Raw genomic sequence first — 24,959 nt, forward strand, 5'->3', positions numbered from 1 at the left:
GCATTCTATTCACCTCCTTGGAGATAATCTCCCAGCATGCTTTGGGGATTCTGTAGTGTTTGAAGTTTATCCTTACATGCGGCTCTGTTAGGGCATCGTGTTCAATGACGTGTGTGCACCCTGGCAACTCCGAGAACAGGTTTCGGTTCTGCTGCAACAGTCCCGACATTGTTACTTCTGGGCCAGCGTTAGCATTTCCGCAATCATGGCCTCCTCGACCTTGGCCTCAGGACAGGCCCCTAGGCAAGGAGCTTCCAGCGGCTCACGGTCCCGCCACGGTTTGAGTAAGTTAACATAGTATACCTGGTGAGGCTTCCTGCGACCGGGCTGATGTACTTTGTAATTCGCGTCCCCGAGTTTTTCACTATCTCATATGGGCCTTGCCACTTGGCCACCGTAGAGATAAGTACCAACACGCAGTCCCCGGGCTGGAAGTGTCGTAGCTTTGCTGATCGGTTATACACCCTCTCTTGGGCCTCCTGTGCCTGGAGAAGGTGTTCCTTTTCAATAGGCATTACATGTGCCATCCTTTCCTGCAGCTGGGTGACATGCTCAATGACACTCCGGTGCGGCGTGACCTCGGTTTCCCAGGTTTCCTTGGCGATGTCCAGGAGCCCCCCGTGGATGTCGGCCGTATAGGAGCTCGAACAGCAAGAAGCCAGTAGAGGCCTGTGGGACTTCTCTTGAGCATGGCCTTCAAGGTCTTGTTGAAACGTTCCACTAGGCCATCGGTCTGCGGATGGTAAACGGAGGATCGCAGTTGGGCAATCTGGAGGACACTACCCCGAGATGTCCACCCAACACATGCGAATGGGCTATATCTAAAACCCTCCCCCAGTAGGGTCCTGGAACTAACAGCTGCTCCACTATCTCACCTCCCCTCAGTTGGGTCACCCGATACAATAACCATTGACTGCAAAGTGAGGAAACTGGTGTCAGCCCCCGGCTCTTGAGCAACCCCATTACATACAGTTACATTCTCAAATGCCCCCTTTAATGTGAGGTGTCGAAGTTGTGCAGTCCCAAAGCTCTCTTCAGGCACCTTTAAACCAGGGAAGCTGGGCTCCTCTGTTACCGTCTCGTCCTCCTCTCCAGCGAGGACACAGAGGGGGAACTCCTCCACCCTTAATTTGGATGAGGGAACTCCTCCATCCTTAATTTGATGGAGACTTCTTTGGAGGGGCCTGGCATTTTACCGGGACACTCTGTACAGCCCCCTTTTGCCACAAATACTAAAACAGAGGAAAATCCCACCGCAGTATACTGTAAGCATAGGACACGTTGAAGAGCAGCCAGCGCTAAACGGCCGTCATCCACAGAAGGGATCTGCTCCTCTCCCGCAGTACCACTTAATGGACTAAATAATGGAATGTTTTACCGGATGGTGAGTGACACCTTTTTGTTCTGTTTTTGGACTATAATTGATTTATTTTTGGTGTGCACCCGTATTTCTTCAGTTGTCTGATGTCCAGCCTACACCCAGGTAGATTTCAATCTCAGCTGAGATAACCACAGACGTAAGTGCCTGCAACACACCTCTTTTTAAATGGTTATAGTAGTTATTCTTGTATACAGAAGTATTACACTGGTCAACAGCATTTTTGGTGCCAAAGATATTTCATCGAATTTAGGGTATTTTTGGGGTGCTGATTCTGAATATGTCATCAGTTTTGCCAGATTGGCTCAAGTTTTTGAGATTTTTGGTATCTTATTTATAGCACTTGTTGGTAAATGCGACGCATCATCTCATTAATTTCTTTGGATTAGTACTTGAACTGAGCAGTTCTCAATATAGTTTTGTGTTAATTAGTGTTCTAAAAGTTTGTTCATAGCTTGATTTTTGCACTAACTTTATGTTGTTGTCTGTTTTCCAGTGAAAAGCATGAACTCATCAAGAAGAAGTTGTCTTAACGATCCAGACTCATTCTGTTACATTTGTGGTGAATACACACTGCCAAAACATAGAAGAAACATAACAGACTTCGTAAAAAAAGTGTATTTTGCCTATTTTGGGGTTATGCTTGGGGACCAAGACAAGTTTTGGGCACCACACATAGTGTGCAAAGCATGTATCGAATTATTACGAAAATGGAGCAAAGGACAAAGAAAAAGCTTCAAATTTGGTGTTCCAATGGTGTGGAGAGAGCCAAAAAATCATCATGATGACTGTTATTTATGGTAAACACAGGTACAGGCACATCTGCACAATGAGGGACAGGCCTTCTTGCAGATTCCATGTTACTCCCATTTTCGTTTCTTATGCTTATTGAATCCTTGCACTTGCACTGCACAGAAATAACAGTCATCATGATGATTTTTTGGCTCTCTCCACACCATTGGAACACCAAATTTGAAGCTTTTTCTTTGTCCTTTGCTCCATTTTCGTAATAATTCGATACATGCTTTGCACACTATGTGTGGTGCCCAAAACTTGTCTTGGTCCCCAAGCATAACCCCAAAATAGGCAAAATACACTTTTTTTACGAAGTCTGTTATGTTTCTTCTATGTTTTGGCAGTGTGTATTCACCACAAATGTAACAGAATGAGTCTGGATCGTTAAGACAACTTCTTCTTGATGAGTTCATGCTTTTCACTGGAAAACAGACAACAACATAAAGTTAGTGCAAAAATCAAGCTATGAACAAACTTTTAGAACACTAATTAACACAAAACTATATTGAGAACTGCTCAGTTCAAGTACTAATCCAAAGAAATTAATGAGATGATGCGTCGCATTTACCAACAAGTGCTATAAATAAGATACCAAAAATCTCAAAAACTTGAGCCAATCTGGCAAAACTGATAGCATATTCAGAATCAGCACCCCAAAAATACCCCAAATTCATTAAAATATTTTGGACACCAGAAAAAAATTTTTTTTTTGTTGACCTGTGTTATAGTAGTTATATTCTTGTACATAGGGGCAGTATTATAGTAGTTATATTCTTGTACATAGGGGCAGTATTATAGTAGTTATATTCTTGTACATAGGGGCAGTATTATAGTAGTTATATTCTTGTACATAGGGGCAGTATTATAGTAGTTATATTCTTGCACATAGGGGCAGTATTATAGTAGTTATATTCCTGTACATAGGGGCAGTATTATAGTAGTTATATTCTTGCACATAGGGGCAGTATTATAGTAGTTATATTCTTGTACATAGGGGCAGTATTATAGTAGTTATATTCTTGTGCATAGGGGCAGTATTATAGTAGTTATATTCTTGTGCATAGGGGCAGTATTATAGTAGTTATATTCTTGTACATAGGGGCAGTATTATAGTAGTTATATTCTTGTACATAGGGGCAGTATTATAGTAGTTATATTCTTGTGCATAGGGGCAGTATTATAGTAGTTATATTCTTGTACATAGGGGCAGTATTATAGTAGTTATATTCTTGTACATAGGGGCAGTATTATAGTAGTTATATTCTTGCACATAGGGGCAGTATTATAGTAGTTATATTCTTGCACATAGGGGCAGTATTATAGTAGTTATATTCTTGCACATAGGGGCAGTATTATAGTAGTTATATTCTTGCACATAGGGGCAGTATTATAGTAGTTATATTCTTGTACATAGGGGCAGTATTATAGCAGTTATATTCTTGTACATAGGGACAGTATTATAGTAGTTATATTCTTGTACATAGGAGCAGTATTATAGTAGTTATATTCTTGTACATAGGGACAGTATTATAGTAGTTATATTCTTGTACATAGGGGCAGTATTATAGTAGTTATATTCTTAAGCATAGGGGCAGTATTATAGTAGTTATATTCTTGTACATAGGGGCAGTATTATAGTAGTTATATTCTTGTACATAGGGGCAGTATTATAGTAGTTATATTCTTGTACATAGGGGCAGTATTATAGTAGTTATATTCTTGTACATAGGAGCAGTATTATAGTAGTTATATTCTTGTACATAGGGGCAGTATTATAGTAGTCATATTCTTGTATATATGGAGCAGTATTATAGTAGTTATATTCTTGTACATAGGAGCAGTGTTATAGTAGTTATATTCTTGTACATAGGGGGCAGTATTATAGTAGTTATATTCTTGTATATAGGAGCAGTGTTATAGTAGTTATATTCTTGTACATAGGGGGCAGTATTACAGTAGTTATATTCTTGTACATAGGGGCAGTATTATAGTAGTTATATTCTTGTACATAGGGGGCAGTATTATAGTAGTTATATTCTTCCATATAGGAGCAGTATTATAGTAGTTATATTCTTGTATATAGGAGCAGTATTATAGTAGTTATATTCTTGTATATAGGAGCAGTATTATAGTAGTTATATTCTTGTACATAGGGGGCAGTATTATAGTAGTTATATTCTTGCATATAGGAGCAGTATTATAGTAGTTATATTCTTGTACATAGGAGCAGTATTATAGTAGTTATATTCTTGTACATAGGGGGCAGTATTATAGTAGTTATATTCTTGCATATAGGAGCAGTATTATAGTAGTTATATTCTTGTATATAGGAGCAGTATTATAGTAGTTATATTCTTGTACATAGGAGCAGTATTATAGTAGTTATATTCTTGTATATAGGAGCAGTATTATAGTAGTTATTTTCTTGTACATAGGAGCAGTATTATAGTAGTTATATTCTTGTACATAGGAGCAGTATTATAATAGTTATATTCTTGTACATAGGGGGCAATATTATAGTAGTTATATTCTTGTACATAGGAGCAGTATTATAGTAGTTATATTCTTGTATATAGGGAGCAGTATTATAGTAGTTATATTCTTGTACATAGGGGCAGTATTATAGTAGTTATATTCTTGTGCATAGGGGCAGTATTATAGTAGTTATATTCTTGTACATAGGGGCAGTATTATAGTAGTTATATTCTTGTACATAGGGGCAGTATTATAGTAGTTATATTCTTGTACATAGGGGCAGTATTATAGTAGTTATATTCTTGCACATAGGGGCAGTATTATAGTAGTTATATTCTTGCACATAGGGGCAGTATTATAGTAGTTATATTCTTGTACATAGGGGCAGTATTATAGTAGTTATATTCTTGCACATAGGGGCAGTATTATAGTAGTTATATTCTTGTACATAGGGGCAGTATTATAGTAGTTATATTCTTGTACATAGGGGCAGTATTATAGTAGTTATATTCTTGTACATAGGAGCAGTATTATAGTAGTTATATTCTTGTACATAGGGGCAGTATTATAGTAGTTATATTCTTGTACATAGGGGCAGTATTATAGTAGTTATATTCTTGTACATAGGGGCAGTATTATAGTAGTTATATTCTTGTACATAGGGGCAGTATTATAGTAGTTATATTCTTGTACATAGGAGCAGTATTATAGTAGTTATATTCTTGTACATAGGGGCAGTATTATAGTAGTTATATTCTTGTATATATGGAGCAGTATTATAGTAGTTATATTCTTGTACATAGGAGCAGTGTTATAGTAGTTATATTCTTGTACATAGGGGGCAGTATTATAGTAGTTATATTCTTGTACATAGGAGCAGTGTTATAGTAGTTATATTCTTGTACATAGGGGGCAGTATTACAGTAGTTATATTCTTGTACATAGGGGCAGTATTATAGTAGTTATATTCTTGTACATAGGGGCAGTATTATAGTAGTTATATTCTTGTACATAGGAGCAGTATTATAGTAGTTATATTCTTGTACATAGGGACAGTATTATAGTAGTTATATTCTTGTACATAGGGGGCAGTATTATAGTAGTTATATTCTTGTACATAGGAGCAGTATTATAGTAGTTATATTCTTGTACATAGGGGGCAGTATTATAGTAGTTATATTCTTGTACATAGGAGCAGTGTTATAGTAGTTATATTCTTGTACATAGGGGGCAGTATTACAGTAGTTATATTCTTGTACATAGGGGCAGTATTATAGTAGTTATATTCTTGTACATAGGGGCAGTATTATAGTAGTTATATTCTTGTACATAGGAGCAGTATTATAGTAGTTATATTCTTGCATATAGGAGCAGTATTATAGTAGTTATATTCTTGTATATAGGAGCAGTATTATAGTATATATATTCTTGTATATAGGAGCAGTATTATAGTAGTTATATTCTTGTACATAGGAGCAGTATTATAGTAGTTATATTCTTGTATATATGGAGCAGTATTATAGTAGTTATATTCTTGTCCATGGGGGCAGTATTATAGTAGTTATATTCTTGTACATAGGAGCAGTGTTATAGTAGTTATATTCTTGTACATAGGGGGCAGTATTACAGTAGTTATATTCTTGTACATAGGGGCAGTATTATAGTAGTTATATTCTTGTACATAGGGGCAGTATTATAGTAGTTATATTCTTGTATATAGGAGCAGTATTATAGTAGTTATATTCTTGCATATAGGAGCAGTATTATAGTAGTTATATTCTTGTATATAGGAGCAGTATTATAGTAGTTATATTCTTGTACATAGGAGCAGTATTATAGTAGTTATATTCTTGTATATAGGAGCAGTATTATAGTAGTTATTTTCTTGTACATAGGAGCAGTATTATAGTAGTTATATTCTTGTACATAGGAGCAGTATTATAGTAGTTATATTCTTGTACATAGGGGGCAATATTATAGTAGTTATATTCTTGTACATAGGAGCGGTATTATAGTAGTTATATTCTTGTATATAGGAGCAGTATTATAGTAGTTATAATCTTGTACATAGGGACAGGATTATAGCAGTTATAATCTTGTACATAGGGGACAGAATTATAGTAGTTATATTCTTGTACATAGGGAGCTGTATTATAGTAGAAAAGAAAAAGCAACGAAGATCAGCTCACCTCCTCTCAGTCCCAGCGCACGGATCATGCAGTGCTGCAAGTAGTACGAAGGAAAAGCAGAAGTCCAGCGTGGGTGATGTCCATAAAAAATACCTTTTATTCCATTTTTGTTAAAAGCACATAAAGCAAAAGTCCATCTTCATATCCATAGACACAAAAACGGGTGATTCATACCAGTAACAGTCACAGGCTTAAAGTGCATTAAAATCAAACGCGTTTCAACGGTCGTGCCGCCTTACTCATTGTGAGTAAGGCGGCACGACCGTTGAAAGGCGTTTGATTTTAATGCACTTTAAGCCTGTGACTGTCACTGGTATGAATCACCGGTTTTTGTGTCTATGGATATGAAGATGGACTTTGGATTTATGTGCTTTTAACAAAAATGGAATAAAAGGTATTTTTTATGGACATCACCCACGCTGGACTTCTGCTTTTCCCAGTATTATAGTAGTTATAATCTTGTACACAGGGGCAGTATTATAATAGTTATATTCTTGTTGATTTGAAGCTCAGGTATAGTTTGTTCTGAAAATTATAAATTTTTTCCAGCTTATTACATCAAGGGCAGGTGCAGAGGGCTGTTTTCTCCACATCTGAGATAATTTGTCTGATTATGTTAATCACACTCAGTTTGATCATAGTGTGATCCAATTTTCTCATGTGCGGAGAATTAAAATAAAAACACTTTTACATCTTGTCCATTCAGTCTGTCCGTGAAAATAAGACCGCACTGAGATGTCTTCCGAGTGCAGTCAGATGTTTTCCAAGGATCCATAAATATGAATGGGCGAGTGTCATCCGATTATTATTAGTCATTTTTATAGCGATTATTGGAATTATTGCGTATGGTGCGATTTTTCTGGACATGTGCATAGCCCCATAGAATAACATGCAGACGTGTGGGCGCTGTACAGTCGTCTGTACCTTCCCTAAAGGAAAAATGTAAGAATTGTATAAGTCCAATATACATCTTATTATTCATGCTTTTCCATCATGACGCATTGTTCTAGTTTATGTTACATGGATGAATCAATTGTGAACTAGCCCCAGTATCTTGATGGCATGGTGGTGCATGTGTTTAGTTCCCGGATCCGGCCGCTAGATGGCGGTGTATAGACATGTTCCTCCCAGGCCCAGCAGACAAAGGCGAGGAGCACAATGGTGTCTGCTGTTCCCTGTGTCTGCCCTGCAGTGTGTGGGCCCCATGGACTGTATCCATCTAATGACCCACTGAGGCCATAGCCCTGATCTACCGTGTGTATAGGGAGGTCCTGTTACACCGACCACTGAATGGTGGAAGCTGAGAACAATAGGACGGGGCCATTTTTTTAAAAAACTTATATTCCTGGGCCCCTGAAAACAGCTGTGGTTCCACGACACGCGGCCATAAAATGTAAGGCGCTGATCACACCTGTGAAGAAGCCTCCGATAATTATTTACAAACGTTGTGCAAAAAATGGCGCAGCAAGATGGCAGATGAGGCAGCTGTATCCCGCGGATCCCATTAGGGGACCTTCAGTGCCTCGCTGGTGTCTGCCAGATTATGTATCCATCCCAAAAGTATCTAATCCCATCATGTGTGATACTGACTGCTGAGCCGTGTATCTAATCCTATCCTGTGTGATACTGACTGCTGAGCTGTGTATCTAATCCTATCCTGTGTGATACTGACTGCTGAGCCGTGTATCTAATCCTATCCTGTGTGATACTGACTGCTGAGCTGTGTATCTAATCCTATCCTGTGTGATACTGACTGCTGAGCTGTGTATCTAATCCTATCCTGTGTGATACTGTCTGCTGAGCCGTGTATCTAATCCTATCCTGTGTGATACTGACTGCTGAGCTGTGTATCTAATACTCTCCTGTGTGATACTGACTGCTGAGCCGTGTATCTAATCCTATCCTGTGTGATACTGTCTGCTGAGCCGTGTATCTAATCCTATCCTGTGTGATACTGACTGCTGAGCTGTGTATCTAATCCTATCCAGTGTGATACTGTCTGCTGAGCCGTGTATCTAATCCTATCCTGTGTGATACTGTCTGCTGAACCGTGTATCTAATCTCATCATGTGTGATACTGACTGCTGAGCCGTGTATCTAATCCTATCCTGTGTGATACTGACTGCTGAGCCGTGTATCTAATCCTCTCCTGTGTGATACTGACTGCTGAGCTGTGTATCTAATCCTATCCTGTGTGACACTGACTGCTGAGCCGTGTATCTAATCCTCTCCTGTGTGATACTGACTGCTGAGCCTTGTATCTAATCCTGTCCTGCGTGACACTGTCTGGTGAGCCATGTATCTAATCCCATCCTGTGTGATACTGACTGCTGAGCCGTGTATCTAATCCTATCCAGTGTGATACTGTCTGCTGAGCCGTGTATCTAATCCTGTCCAGTGTGATACTGTCTGCTGAGCCATGTATCTAATCTTATCCTGTGTGACACTGACTGCTGAGCCATGTATCTAATCCTATCCTGTGTGACACTGACTGCTGAGCTGTGTATCTAATCCTATCCTGAGTGATACTGACTGCTGAGCTGAGTATCTAATCCTATCCTGAGTGATACTGACTGCTGAGCCGTGTATCTAATCCTATCCTGTCTGATACTGTCTGCTGAGCGTTGTATCTAATCCTGTCCTGTGTGATACTGACTGCTGAGCCATGTATCTAATCCTATCCTGTGTGATACTGTCTGCTGAGCTGTGTATCTAATCCTATCGTGTGATACTGTCTGCTGAGCCGTGTATCTAATCCTATCCTGTGTGATACTGACTGCTGAGCCGTGTATCTAATCTCATCATGTGTGATACTGACTGCTGAGCCATGTATCTAATCCTATCCTGTGTGATACTGACTGCTGAGCCGTGTATCTAATCCTATCCTGTGTGATACTGTCTGCTGAGCCGTGTATCTAATCTCATGTGCGATACTGACTGCTGAGCCATGTATCTAATCCTATCCTGTGTGATACTGTCTGCTGAGCTGTGTATCTAATCTCATCATGTGTGATACTGTCTGCTGAGCCGTGTATCTAATCCTCTCCTGTGTGTTACTGACTGCTGAGCCGTGTACCTAATCCTCTCCTGTGTGATACTGTCTGCTGAGCCATGTATCTAATCCTATCCTGTGTGATACTGTCTGCTGAGCTGTGAATCTAAACCCATCCTGTGTGATACTGTCTGTTGAACCGTGTATCTAATCCCATCATGTGTGATACTGGCTGCTGAGCAGTGTATCTCATCCTCTCCTGTGTGATACTGACTGCTGAGCCGTGTATCTAATCCTCTCCTGTGTGATACTGTCTGCTGAGCCGTGTATCTAATCCTGTCCTGTGTGATACTGACTGATGATCCTTGTACCTAATCCTATCCTGTGTGCTGAACCGTGTATCTAATCCCATCATGTGTGATACTGGCTGCTGAGCTGTGTATCTAAACCCATCCTGTGTGATACTGTCTGCTGAGCCGTGTATCTAATCCTATCCTGTGTGATACTGACTGCTCAGCTGTGAATCTAATCCTATCCTGTGTGATACGGACTGCTGAGCCATGTATCTAATCCTATCCTGTGTGATACTGACTGCTCAGCTGTGTATCTAATCCTATCCTGTGTGATACGGACTGCTGAGCCATGTATCTAATCCTATCCTGTGTTATACTGACTGCTGAGCCGTGTATCTAATCAAATCCTGTGTGATACTGACTGCTGAGCTGTGTATCTAATCCTATCGTGTGTGATACTGTCTGCTGAGCCGTGTATCTAATCCTATCCTGTGTGATACTGTCTGTGTTGTACAAAAACAATTGCAACTTTTCAAACCTTTTTACTCCAGAAATCTTGAGAAAAACTTTGATGAATCTCCTCATAAATTTACCACTTTGATTAATTCCGTTCACCAATAAATAGAAGACCTCGTCAGATGCACGGTGACATCACAGCTAATGACCTCTTATGGTGACATCACAGCTAATGACCTCTTATGGTGACATCACAGCTAATGACCTCTTATGGTGACATCACAGCTAATGACCTCTTATGGTGACATCACAGCTAATGACCTCTTATGGTGACATCACAGCTAATGACCTCTTATGGTGACATCACAGCTAATGACCTCTTAGGCTACTTTCACACTAGTGTCGTTCGATGCACGTCGCAATGCGTTGTTTTGGAGAAAATCCACATCCTGCAAAGTTGCCCGCAGGATGCGCTTTTTCTCCATAGACTTTCATTAGAGACGCATTGCGACGGATGCGTCGTGTTTTGGCAGACCATCGGCACAAAAAAAGTTTCATGTAACTTTTTTTGTGCGTCGAGTCCGCCATTTTCGACTGCGCATGCGCGACAGAAACTCCGCCCCCTCCTCCCCGGAACTCACAATGGGCAGCGGGTGCGTTGTAAAACTGCATCCGCTGCCCACGTTGAGCTACATTAACACACTGTCCGTCGGTAGTCGGGCCGACGGTTTGCGACGGCCCGTACCGACGGACTAGTGTGAAAGTAGCCTTACAGTGTTTTCACATCTAATGACCTATTATGGAATTTTTGTTGCGGGATGCTAGTGACGTCACCGCGACCTTTGAGCGTCTTGTCTCTGACTCCGAATTAACAGCAAAATCACAGCTCTAAAATAGTTGCGGGACTGAAAGTTGCAGACGAGTTGTGTACTTATGCAGCATCAAACCCACAGCGGCCAGATGTTACAGCATTTCAATAAATTCCATGTCCACTATGCGTCCACAGATGCCCGTGGAGACGGACATGCGACGCGTCTTTCCAGGCCGCAGCATGTCAACTTCTCTTGCAGAGACACTAGTCTCCGCAAGAGAAATGTCAACCATAGAATGAATTGAAAGCGGTAAATCCAGTGAACACATGCGGAATCACCTGCGTTGAATAGACGGCAGCGCTTTAGACCCAGCGAACATGTGCTTCGACCAATGCGCTTTTACTTTCGGACTGTGGGCACCCGGCCTTATGGGGGGAAAACGCGCTGAATAATTGACATGACTTTTAATCTACCTTGCAACTCGGAGTTGAGCAAAAAAATTGCAAGTTTTGGCAATTTTACACCAGTCCTGACCTGCACCGCCAGGGTGGGCAGAGTCTTGGTGGGACAGGATGAAGTCCCTAACATTTCTTGCGGATCCACAGTTGTATGGTAGGGCTCACTGTGTGAACATGCTCTGACTCCGCAGCCTCACCTCTCCATGTGCCGAGGAGGCCTGGTCCTCCCAGCCTGGTATTAATTACAGCAATTCAGCTGGATCCCTCCCCAACTCATTACAGCCCAGGTCCCCGGAGAGGCCGGAGTCAGGGCCCTGGCCGAGGTGAGGCCTAACATCACTGCTGGTGTCATTGTGAGGAGATCTGGGAATGTTTGTAGCTGTAGGAGAATCCGTGTATTTATTAATTATGTAGTGATGCTGCTGAGTGGTTATATACCTAACCCTAGTGTGTGTGGTGCTGCGTATCTAATTCTGCCATGTGTGATACTGACTGCTGAGCTGTGTATCTAATCCTATCCCGTGATACTGACTGCTGAGCTGTGTATCTAATTCTATCCCATGACAGTCTGCTGAGCCGTGTATCTGATCCTATCCCGTGTGATACTGTCTGCTGAGCCATGTATCTAATCCTATCCTGTGTGATACTGACTGCTGAGCTGTGTATCTAATCCTATCCTGTGTGATACTGACTGCTGAGCTGTGTATCTAATCCTATCCTGTGTGATACTGACTGCTGAGCCATGTATCTAATCCTATCCTGTGTGATACTGACTGCTGAGCTGTGTATCTAATCCTATCCTGTGTGATACTGACTGCTGAGCCATGTATCTAATCCTATCCTGTGTGATACTGACTGCTGAGCTGTGTATCTAATCCTATCCTGTGTGATACTGACTGCTGAGCCGTGTATCTAATCCTATCCTGTGTGATACTGACTGCTGAACCGTGTATCTAATCCTCTCCTGTGTGATACTGACTGGTGAGCCATGTATCTAATCCTATCCTGTGTGATACTGACTGCTGAGCCGTGTATCTAATCCTATCCTGTGTGATAGTCTGCTGAGTTGTGTATCTAATCCTATCCTGTGTGATACTGACTGCTGAGCCGTGTATCTGATCCTATCCCGTGTGATACTGTCTGCTGAGCAGTGTATCTAATCCTATCCTGTGTGATACTGACTGCTGAGCAGTGTATCTAATCCTACCCTGTGTGATACTGACTGCTGAGCTGTGTATCTAATCCTATCCTGTGATACTGTCTGCTGAGCCGTGTATCTAATCCTACCCTGTGTGATACTGACTGTTGAGCAGTGTATCTAATCCTACCCTGTGTGATACTGACTGCTGAGCTGTGTATCTAATCCTATCCTGTGTGATACTGACTGCTGAGCCGTGTATCTAATCCTACCCTGTGTGATACTGACTGCTGAGCAGTGTATCTAATCCTATCCTGTGTGATACTGACTGCTGAGCAGTGTATCTAATCCTACCCTGTGTGATACTGTCTGCTAAGCTGTGTATGTAATTCTGACATGCATGATGCTGGTTGCTGAACCGTGTATCTAATCTTAATGTGCATGCGTGGTGCCCTCCCTGAGCAGTGTATCTAATCCCAGTTGTGCATGATGACGAGTGGTGTATCTAATCTTAGGGAACGTGATGCTGGGCCTGGTCTTATCACTGAATTACAAGCTCTTGCAGATGTTCTGTGTCACCAAATCAACATGCACAGTGTATACGGTGGCTTGCAAAAATATTCACCCCCCTCCCCCCTTCCTGGTGTTTTCCATCAGTTCATGCCGACAGCTCTGAACATTTGGTTTTCTTTTTATCGTGAAGCAAATAACAAATAGGACAAGATAGCTGAAAACCTAAGTTTGCATAACTATTCACCCCCCTGAAGTCAGTACTTCGTAGAGCCTCCTTTTGAGGGAATTCCAGCTGCGGGGCACTTTGGATGAGTGTCTATGAGCTTTCCACATCTGGGATTTTTGCCCATTCCTCAAGGTAAAACTCCTCCGGCTCCTTCAGGTGAGATGTTTCCTCTGGTGAGCAGCGATCTTCACGTCCGACTACAGATTCTCCATTGGATTAAAGGGCCACTGTCACCCCCCCCCCCCCAGCCGTTATAAACTAAAAGAGCCACCTTGTGCAGCAGTAATGCTGCAGTCTAACAAGGTGGCTCTTTTAGTTTTTGATTCATTTATTACCTCAAAAAAGCGTTTTAAAAATTGGCCACACATACCAGATATTGTACCAGGAGGCGGTCCGAATCGTCCTGTATGAAGCTCCCAACTGCCGTCACTCTTCTCTTCAGGGCCGATGGTCCCCGCCCCCTGAGCGCTGTTATCTTCTGAAATCCGGCGCCTGCGCTGTGCCTGCCTGCCTGGGGCCTGCGCAGTGTTCATGGTCAGTGCGGCCACACTGTTGCTGAATCCCCAGCACTGTTATTCATTATGCACAGTGTGGGGCTGGGGTTCCTGGGCATGCGCACTGCGCTGTTTAGACGCTCCCCAGCTCCGACGCTCCCCCGCCTTCCCAGGAACCCCAGCCCCGCACTGTGCATAATGAATAACAGTGCGGGGCGGGGGATTCAGCAACAGTGTGGCCGCACTGACCATGAACACTGCGCAGGCCCCAGGCAGGCACGCACAGCGCAGGCGCCGGATTTCAGAAGATAACAGCGCTCAGGGGGCGGGTACCATCGCCCCTGAAGAGAAGAGTGACGGCAGTTGGGAGCTTCATAGAGGACGATTCGGACCGCCTCCTGGTACAAAATCTGGTATGTGTGGCCAATTTTTAAAACGCTTTTTTGAGGTAATAAATGAATCAAAAACTAAAAGAGCCACCTTGTTAGACTGCAGCATTACTGCTGCACAAGGTGGCTCTTTTAGTTTATAACGGCTGGGGGGGGTGACAGTGGCCCTTTAAGGTCAGGGCTGTGACTCGGCCTCTCCAAAACACTGAAGGGAACTGCTTGCGCCAGGAATTTATAAGCGATTCCTCGCAAAGGGGTGAATACATATGCACATGCCAATTTTTAGTTATTTGATCCCATAAATTTAATTTATGCCTATATTTTTCTCTCTTCACTTCTCCTGATGCATCATACGCAAATTACATTACAAAAATATTGACGCACAGGCTGTAATGTAACAAAATGGGTCAAAAGCCAAGGGGGTGAATACTTTTACAAGTCACTGTACCTCCAAGATAACATGTCTGAGGTGTAAGGGCCATGAAGTGTTGGGACATTGGCAGTGGTTGGCGTTGATGGATGTAGCGGTCAGGAGAGTGACGCTGCCCCATAATGCCGTGCTCTACCAGGTACAGTAGAGACCAGAGGGTGAACCTGCCTGTAGCAGTGAGAACATGGAGGTGTAGCTCCGCCCCCTGCACATTATTTACCCTGTTCTCCTCTTGCAGTTTCGAGGCTCGGAGAGCGCTGTCAAGCCTTGTCCCCGCATGTGCCGCTAATAGGATACACCCGGACTGTAAGTACGACCATGTCCATTTTATACAGAAAATTCCTTTAATCCGGCATTAAGGGACACAACGATGCTGGATTATCAGATTAAGGCGGCAGTCACACGAGCGTATAACCCGGCTCCTCCACAACTGTGCTGCGAATCTCTCATGGTTGGACCCCGGCCTTATATATAGACTTTCCATCCTCCCATGGTCACTTCTGCCTCGCCTTCTTGTCAGGTGAGAGTACGGATTATTTTTCCGTTCTTTGCCGGACGATCAGATTTCATAAAATGCCGGATTAATGGAATCTTGCAGACTTTATAATGGATCGTTGCATGCTATGATGAGTGACCTCTGTCGTTGCCGGTCTGTGCTGCCCCACTCTGTTCAGTAAATTTCGGTGTTGCAGAATGGAGAAGTCAGTCATTTTTGATGGCATGATGAAAAATGGTTTAAAAGATTTTGAGAGAAATGTAGAAAATGTGATTATCGAACCCTGAAATGCGACCTACTTTGGGCATCTAAGGCCGGGAATGACGGAGAAACGTGAGCTGCGATCTCTTTATATATGTGTGTCATGTTTTGCGTGCAGCGGGATATGTGGGGTACAGGCCCTCAGCGGGGAGACTTACATATTTCTGGGATATGTGGGGTAGAGGTGCTCAGCGGGGAGACTTACAGGTCTGTGGGAAAAGATTCAGTAAAACCCCTGGTGTTTGTAGACAGACGAGTCCAGTGGTCGGTCCTAATCGATGATGGGACCGCCCACTGGACTCATAGGCATTCAAACTCAAGAGATATCAATAAAATTTATTGGGATTTTCACACAAACAAAAGTTCATTTTGGTCACTAGATCTTGGAATAATAATAATTTCCACAATTGGATGTGTTTACATAAAATGTTCCTGTGTGGAGATAATCTTAAATGTGCCCCCCTGTGTATTGTGTAACGGCCATGTCTGACTGTGCAGGAACATGGTCTGATCATACCACAGCTCCTGGGCAGGGGAGGAGGCAAAAGAGTATACAGACAGGACAGAACAGGATCACAGCTCCTGTACGGGACGAATGGATCAGTGATCCCTAATTTACCGATCGATGTTGGTCCTAGCGCTCAGACCCTGACTGATCAAAAAGTAATTTGTGATAATGTTTTCAATGAACAACCACTTTATGGAGGGCACGATGTGCATAACCTGGGGGTCGCGATGCTATTCTGAGCGCCTCCAACTATCTTGTCTGTGGCTTCCGACATTTATGTTCCTTATGTCAGTGAGCCGGTGTAGTGCAGAGCAAGGATGGATGGAAAGCAGCTGTGCTTCTCTATGGGCTCTCTGTAACCCCCCAAATAGTGGCAGAATGGGGGTCCCCTGACCCCAGTGTTGGACTCCAGAAAGGAGTAGATGTTGTGGAAGGGTGGTCGTACATGAAGGAGTCCTTCTATGTAGTTTGATGGAAGTGAAGGGAAGAGGGTTTGAAGCTGCCATCAGAAAAGAAGTGGGGGCGGGCCGGGAGGCTTGGAGGGGGCGGGCTGGGAGACTTGGAGGGGGCGGGCCGGGAGGCTTGGAGGGGGCGGGCCGGGAGGCTTGGAGTTGGGTGGGCCGGGAGGCCTGGAGGTGGGCGGGCCGGGAGGCCTGGAGGTGGGCGGGCCGGGAGGCCTGGAGGTGGGCGGTCCGGGAGGCTTGGAGGTGGGCGGTCCGGGAGGCCTGGAGGTGGGCGGTCCGGGAGGCCTGGAGGTGGGCGGTCCGGGAGGCCTGGAGGTGGGCGGTCCGGGAGGCCTGGAGGTGGGCGGTCCGGGAGGCCTGGAGGTGGGCGGTCCGGGAGGCCTGGAGGTGGGCGGTCCGGGAGGCCTGGAGGTGGGCGGTCCGGGAGGCCTGGAGGTGGGCGGTCCGGGAGGCCTGGAGGTGGGCGGTCCGGGAGGCCTGGAGGTGGGCGGTCCGGGAGGCCTGGAGGTGGGCGGTCCGGGAGGCCTGGAGGTGGGCGGTCCGGGAGGCCTGGAGGTGGGCGGTCCGGGAGGCCTGGAGGTGGGCGGTCCGGGAGGCCTGGAGGTGGGCGGTCCGGGAGGCCTGGAGGTGGGCGGTCCGGGAGGCCTGGAGGTGGGCGGTCCGGGAGGCCTGGAGGTGGGCGGTCCGGGAGGCCTGGAGGTGGGCGGTCCGGGAGGCCTGGAGGTGGGCGGTCCGGGAGGCCTGGAGGTGGGCGGTCCGGGAGGCGGGCGGTCCGGGAGGCGGGCGGTCCGGGAGGCCTGGAGGGGGCGGTCCGGGAGGCTTGGAGGTGGGTGGGCCGGGAGGCCTGGGGTGGGCGGGCCTGGAGAGAGGCGGGTCGGGAGGCCTGGAGGGGGCGGGTCGGGAGGCTTGGAGGGGGCGGGTCGGGAGGCCTGGAGGGGGTTTCTTTCCCTCTCTCCATTGATTACAGGCATGTGGAATGGTCTAGCTTTGTATGTTGCGTTATGTTTATGATCAGAGAAGTCTCCGGAGCTGCTATTTGTTACCATCTTTTCAGTTCGCCATTAAAAGGTGTCGGCCTCTGAGGACGCTCAAATTGTAATATTTTCTCCCATTGATGACTCCGCTTGTGTGCGGGGTTGGGAGAAATAGCTGCCGGCAGAACAGTGTATGGGAAGGTGTGTAGCCTGAGGAGCCGGAGGCGCCCGTCCCTTAGTGGGCGATGGTGTAGCCTTCTAGTAGTACTCTGGGTGTTAGAAGTCTTCTGTCATGTGATACGATCCCACTTCCACATGTGACACACATCTCATCCAGCTATTAACTCCAGTGAGGTTGCTTTGTACTATTATCCAGCACAGCACTGGTTAAGCCCTGCATGCTGATTGGCTGCTTCCAACCAGGGCGGATTCCTCTGTAGTCCAGGCAACGCTTTTCCTTGTTACCGTGGCTACTCAGGTTCTGGAATCTAGCTGGATCACCAATCCCTGTCTAGCTGTCGTCACACTGCGGGCGTCCAATGGCGTCTGCGCCGGGGAGACTGTTGCTAGGAAGGATTGTCAGCCCGGCTGCATGTATAGAGATAAATATATCTCCATGTAAGCGGAGAAGCCCTCAGCCAATGCGTGTGCCCCCTGTAGCCCTGCCCGGGCATGTCTGCAGCCTGCCTGATACTAGCACAGGGAGGAGCCTAAGCATGGGGGATACTGGGGAGCCGGGCCATATGGTCTGCACCAGCAAGCAAACGCTCCTCATTCACTGAGAGGACAGAGAACTGTGCTGCCCTGTGCCCGAGGGCGGTATCACACAGGATGGGATTAGATACACGGCTCAGCAGTCAGTATCACACAGGATGGGATTAGATACACGGCTCAGCAATCAGTATCACACAGGATGGGATTAGATACACAGCTCAGCAGACAGTATCACACAGGATGGGATTAGATACACGGCTCAGCAGTCAGTATCACACAGGATGGGATTAGATACACGCCTCAGCAGTATCACACAGGATGGGATTAGATACATGGCTCAGCAGTATCACACATGATGGGATTAGATACACGGCTCAGCAGTATCACACAGGATGGGATTAGATACATGGATCAGCAGTCAGTATCACACAGGATGGGATTAGATACACGGCTCAGTAGTCAGTATAACACAAGATGGGATTAGATACACAGTATTGCACATGAGAGGATTAGATGCAGTAAAAAAGCGAGCCATCCACTGCCCAAACTGTCTCCACTTCAGCCTAGTCACATCCATTTAACGGGCTTGTGCACACTGGCTCGGGATCACACAGGATAGGCTTACACACTCAGTCTTTGGCTGTGAAGACATGCTGGGAGTTGTAGTTCTGCAACGCCATAGGCTGGTACTACTGCTCTGTCCCCTGCACTCTGTGGTAGCGCACGTCAGGGACTATTGCGTCTGGCTACGAGAACCGTCCTCCCTTTGCTCAGTCGGAGCCATGTTGCAGGTCTTGCTATATATACAGCACAGAATAACAGGGAGACGTTGGGATCACAAAGGCTTAGTGTTGGAGTCGCTCTTGTATAATCGACCTATACGACATTAGTTATTATTTTGCGTCCTGGAAAGCTGAGGCTTATGCTGCTGGTGCTGCTCACGCTGTTGATGGCAGCCATCGAGCCGGGCGCTCCAGCACCATAGTGCATTTAGTTTTATAACCTCCTCATTCATAAGAAGTTTTGTAACCTCCTCCTTGCATAACACTACACAGGCTGTTGTTTCCACCTCACCCCATTATGTATCTTTCTATGTCACCCATCCCCCACCGCTTATGTGTATATACGCTGTATCTTCCTGCCCGTTTCCCACCTGCGCACCATTGGCAACTTTTTTTTACGTTGTGGTCACTAACTTCGGGTAAGAGACAAACCGCACTGTAGGGGAAATGCACCAGATCGGTCTTGCCCACGTTTTGCTTCTTTCGTTCTTCATATTGTTGGCAAAACGTACAGGTGGTGGCCATGGTGAGCTCTGTCCATGGTGGACAATAGATCTCTCCCCACTGCCCCTTTCACCTCAACACTTGGCTCAGCGGACAGGTATCCCGACTTCCCCTTTCAATACTCATGAATATTTGACTCGACTGACAGTCATCTTTCACAACTCTTCCATACACATGGGCACTCACCTCGGCTTCAATCCTTCTCTCTAGACTCCTCCATACACGTGAGCGCTTGGTGGAGATCTTCTCCTCCCAACTCCTCCATACACATGAGCGCTTGGTGGAGGTCTTCTCCTCCCAACTCCTCCATACACATGAGCGCTTGGTGGAGATCTTCTCCTCCATACACATGAGCGCTTGGTGGAGATCTTCTCCTTCCGACTCCTCCATACACATGAACGCTTGGTGGAGATCTTCTCCTTCTGACTCCTCCATACACGTGAGCGCTTGGTGGAGATCTCCTTCCTCCTCCTCCATACACATGAGCACTCGCCTCGGTTGCAATCCTTCTCTCTAGACTCCTCCATATGCGTGAGCACTCACTGCCGATCTTTTCCTCCCGACTCCTCCATACACATGACCGCTTGGTGGAGATCTTCTCCTTCCGACTCCTCCATACACATGAGCACTTGGTGGAGATCTTATCCTTCTGACTCCTCCATACACGTGAGCGCTTGGTGGAGATCTTCTCCTTCCGACTCCTCCATACACGTGAGCGCTTGGTGGAGATCTTCTGCTCCTCCCGCCTCCTCCATTCACATGAGAGCTTGGTGGAGATCTTCTCCTTCCGACTCCTCCATATACGTGAGCACTTGGTGGAGATCTTCTCCTTCCGACGCCTCCATACACGTGAGCGCTTGGTGGAGATCTCCTTCCAACTCCTCCATACACGTGAGCGCTTGGTGGAGATCTTCTCCTTCCGACGCCTCCATACACGTGAGCGCTTGGTGGAGATCTTCTCCTTCCGACTCCTCCATACACGTGAGCGCTTGGTGGAGATCTTCTCCTTCCGACTCCTCCATACACGTGAGCGCTTGGTGGAGATCTTCTCCTTCCGACGCCTCCATACACGTGAGCGCTTGGTGGAGATCTTCTCCTTCCGACTCCTCCATACACGTGAGCGCTTGGTGGAGATCTTCTCCTTCCGACTCCTCCATACACGTGAGCGCTTGGTGGAGATCTTTTCCTCCCGACTCCTCCATACACATGTGAGTGCTTGGTGGAGATCTTCTCCTTCCGACTCCTCCATACACATGAGCGCTTGGTGGAGATCTTATCTTTCTGACTCCTCCATACACGTGAGCGCTTGGTGGAGATCTTCTCCTTCCGACTCCTCCATACACGTGAGCGCTTGGTGGAGATCTTCTGCTCCTCCCGCCTCCTCCAGTCACATGAGCGCTTGGTGGAGATCTTCTCCTTCCGACTCCTCCATGTACGTGAGCACTTGGTGGAGATCTTCTCCTTCCGACGCCTCCATACACGTGAGCGCTTGGTGGAGATCTCCTTCCAACTCCTCCATACACGTGAGCGCTTGGTGGAGATCTTCTCCTTCCGACGCCTCCATACACGTGAGCGCTTGGTGGAGATCTTCTCCTTCCGACTCCTCCATACACGTGAGCGCTTGGTGGAGATCTTCTCCTTCCGACTCCTCCATACACGTGAGCGCTTGGTGGAGATCTTCTCCTTCCGACGCCTCCATACATGTGAGCGCTTGGTGGAGATCTTCTCCTTCCGACTCCTCCATACACGTGAGCGCTTGGTGGAGATCTTCTCCTTCCGACTCCTCCATACACGTGAGCGCTTGGTGGAGATCTTTTCCTCCCGACTCCTCCATACACATGTGAGTGCTTGGTGGAGATCTTCTCCTTCCGACTCCTCCATACACATGAGCGCTTGGTGGAGATCTTATCCTTCTGACTCCTCCATACACGTGAGCGCTTGGTGGAGATCTTCTCCTTCCGACTCCTCCATACACGTGAGCGCTTGGTGGAGATCTTCTGCTCCTCCCGCCTCCTCCAGTCACATGAGCGCTTGGTGGAGATCTTCTCCTTCCGACGCCTCCATACACGTGAGCGCTTGGTGGAGATCTTCTCCTTCCAACTCCTCCATACACGTGAGCGCTTGGTGGAGATCTTCTCCTTCCGACTCCTCCATACACGTGAGCGCTTGGTGGAGATCTTCTCCTTCCGACGCCTCCATACACGTGAGCGCTTGGTGGAGATCTTCTCCTTCCGACTCCTCCATACACGTGAGCGCTTGGTGGAGATCTTCTCCTTCCGACTCCTCCATACACGTGAGCGCTTGGTGGAGATCTTCTCCTTCCGACTCCTCCATACACGTGAGCGCTTGGTGGAGATCTTCTCCTTCCGACTCCTCCATACATGTGAGCGCTTGGTGGAGATCTTCTCCTTCCGACTCCTCCATACACGTGAGCGCTTGGTGGAGATCTTCTCCTTCCGACTCCTCCATACACGTGAGCGCTTGGTGGAGATCTTTTCCTCCCGACTCCTCCATACACACATGAGCGCTTGGTGGGGATCTTCTCCTTCCGACTCCTCCATACACACGTGAGTGCTTGGTGGGGATCTTCTCCTTCCGACTCCTACATACACGTGAGCGGTTGGTGGAGATCTTCTCCTCCCGACTCCTCCATACACGTGCGCGCTTGGTGGAGATCTTCTCCTCCTCCTCCTCCTCCTCCCGCTTCCTTCATACACATGAGCGCTTGGTGGAGATCTTCTCCTCCCTCCTCCTCCATACACATGAGCACTCACCTCAGTTGCAATCCTTCTCTCTAGACTCCTCCATACGCGTGAGCGCTCACTGCCAATCTTTTCCTCCTGACTCCTCCATACGCGTGAGCGCTTGGTGGAGATCTTTTCCTCCTGACTCCTCCATACACATGAGCGCTTGGTGGAGATCTTTTCCTCCCGACTAGGGTTGAGCGAAACGGATCGGTCATTTTCAAAAGTCGCCGACTTTTGGCAAAGTCGGGTTTCGTGAAACCCGACCCCAGCGTGGGATCGGCCACACGGTCGGCGATCTTCGCGCCAAAGTCGCGTTTCGTATGACGCTTTCCCCGCCATTTTTTCAGCCAATGAAGGAGTGTGTGCAGCGTGATGACATGGGTTCCGGCTCGCTTTGTGCGGCGTCACAAGGGGTAAAACCGCCATCTTAACGTTTGGGATATAGCGACTCCCACAGTGAAACACAAATTTTGTGCAAAAAGGAGAAAACTGGGAGCAAATAGGTATAAATATAATACAAAGTACTTTATTAGATAACACACAAGTTACATGCTTGATAGCAAGATACATAAAAACATATTAGCAACGCATAGAATGCCCAAGGATGGGAATAAAAGGAGGGAGACACCCCCGGTGTGCGCTGTTAGAGGAGATCACCACATGCTAACATACAGTGTATAAAGGGTATGCTGCTGTGTATCCAAGGCTATCTATAGTAGCATAGAGACGCCATGTGGCGGTTGGAAAGGTATTTAGCTAGCAGCACTTACCCAAAGAGGAATCTCCAATGCAGGGCACACCGGGTGGGATCCACAAGACGCAACTCCCGACGCGCGTTTCGCCCGTTGAAAGGATGGCTTTCTCAAGGGGAGATGCACAAATTTTGCAGGGACGGGAGAGAGAGAGAGAGAGAGAGAGAAAAAAATATATAATAATATCCCATTGACTTGCATTGGGTTTCGTGTTTCGGTCGGCCCCCCGATTTTTCACAATAATCGGCCGATTTCACACGATCCGACTTTCGAGACAGTCAGGTTTCACGAAACCGGACTCGATCCTAAAAAAGCAAAAGTCGCTCAACCCTACTCCCGACTCCTCCATACACGTGAGCTCTTCGTGGAGATCTTTTCCTCCCGACTCCTCCATACACACGTGAGCACTTGGTGGAGATCTTTTCCTGATTACCCCTGATGTTGGCAATGGAGAAATTACTTTCTCTGTCTCCTCTGCATCTGTAATGCGAGAGAATCTGAGCACAGTGCACTGACACTTGGCCGAGTGTCATTTGCATAATGGGCCCTGATTTTCTTGCACAAGAGAACACATGCTCGTGTGACCCCGGCCTTAGACCGCAAGTTGCACCCCCTTGTTCTGCTTTTTGCTCTTATCAAGGTCAAATGTCAAATGTTGTTAATGCTCAAGATGGTAACTATGTCTATTTAATGTATATTTAGCCAATTAGATTTAGTAGAGTCTTCAGGGGTGGTCCAAGTGTGGCAATTTTTTTTTTTTTTTAATTTCTGTAGCTGAAAATCAGTTTCATTAATCTGAATGGGTTTGACTTGGTGGCCTCCTAGTAAAGTAGGAATGGAGTCCTGGACAAGCAGGTGTTAACCTTGTTCCTTGCTACCATCTAGATTCCAATGTTTTGTTTTCAGATGCTTCTGACAGCAGCTTATTTTGTTGTTTTGCATATAATCAAATGTGTATAAGGACAATTGTTGTGATGTGGTTTTTGCTTGTATTAGGCTATGGCTAGACAGTGAAATGTGTGTATATAATACTTTGGGGGGGAAAAAGATGCTGCAAACGAAGAGACTAGAAGGATTTGCGTAAGCAGACTTATCCTGCCGAGTTCCTGCAATAACTATGTGCAAGTGTACCTAGAAAAACTGATGAAAGTTAAGGCCGGTCACACCAAATATTGATGCGAGTTTAGATTTCGTTTTTGCTGCATTTCTTTAAGATAAACTATTAACACTTAAATTTTTTACACAATTCTTACTTTACTATTTTTTTTCCGCACCTGTCTTGGTTCTTCCTTCCTTTATTAATTGTGGGTAGAACATTTTTAGGAAAATCTTCCAAACTTTCGACTTTTCCTAAATTTTATAGTATAACTGTAATATTACAGATCACATCAACAGCAACGTCTCCCGACCAAATCGGTTGCGTGTCTTCAGAAAGTCTTGTTTGCGTCTTGGGCTTCTCAATGGCCTGTCATTGGTTGCTTACAAAGTTCTCAAACGATCTTGTTGCTCCTCGTCTTTCAGGTTAAAGCAAATTTGAGCCGAGCGACTGACAGAGCGTCCGTCTGATCATCGGCAATACAAATGCTCGTGACAACTTTGGAGCATGTGATCCACTTGATTGTTTTTTTGTACCCACCCCTGGTCTTCTAAGTTGTTAAAGGAGTCACTAATTACTTATTTTTCTTTAAATCTCTTTATTATGTAGCTTTTACAGTCTTA

General features: G+C 45.8%; 1 protein-coding gene across 5 annotated transcripts in view; it reads left to right on the forward strand.

Annotated features, from left to right (window-relative positions):
• KDM6B (lysine demethylase 6B) overlaps positions 1-24,959 on the forward strand; it is a 110,320-nt gene that overhangs the window by 22,139 nt on the left and 63,222 nt on the right. For 4 of the 5 annotated variants that reach the window (XM_077261644.1, XM_077261652.1, XM_077261647.1 and 1 more), the window contains exon 2: positions 15,277-15,344. The exons of the other annotated variant lie outside the window; for it this stretch is intronic. The gene's annotated coding sequence lies outside the window, so the exon portion shown is untranslated. The remainder of the gene's footprint in view (positions 1-15,276; positions 15,345-24,959) is intronic. 5 annotated transcript variants of the gene reach the window in all.

This window comes from Ranitomeya variabilis, chromosome 5 (assembly GCF_051348905.1).
Source record: "Ranitomeya variabilis isolate aRanVar5 chromosome 5, aRanVar5.hap1, whole genome shotgun sequence".
Lineage (NCBI taxonomy): Eukaryota > Metazoa > Chordata > Amphibia > Anura > Dendrobatidae > Ranitomeya > Ranitomeya variabilis.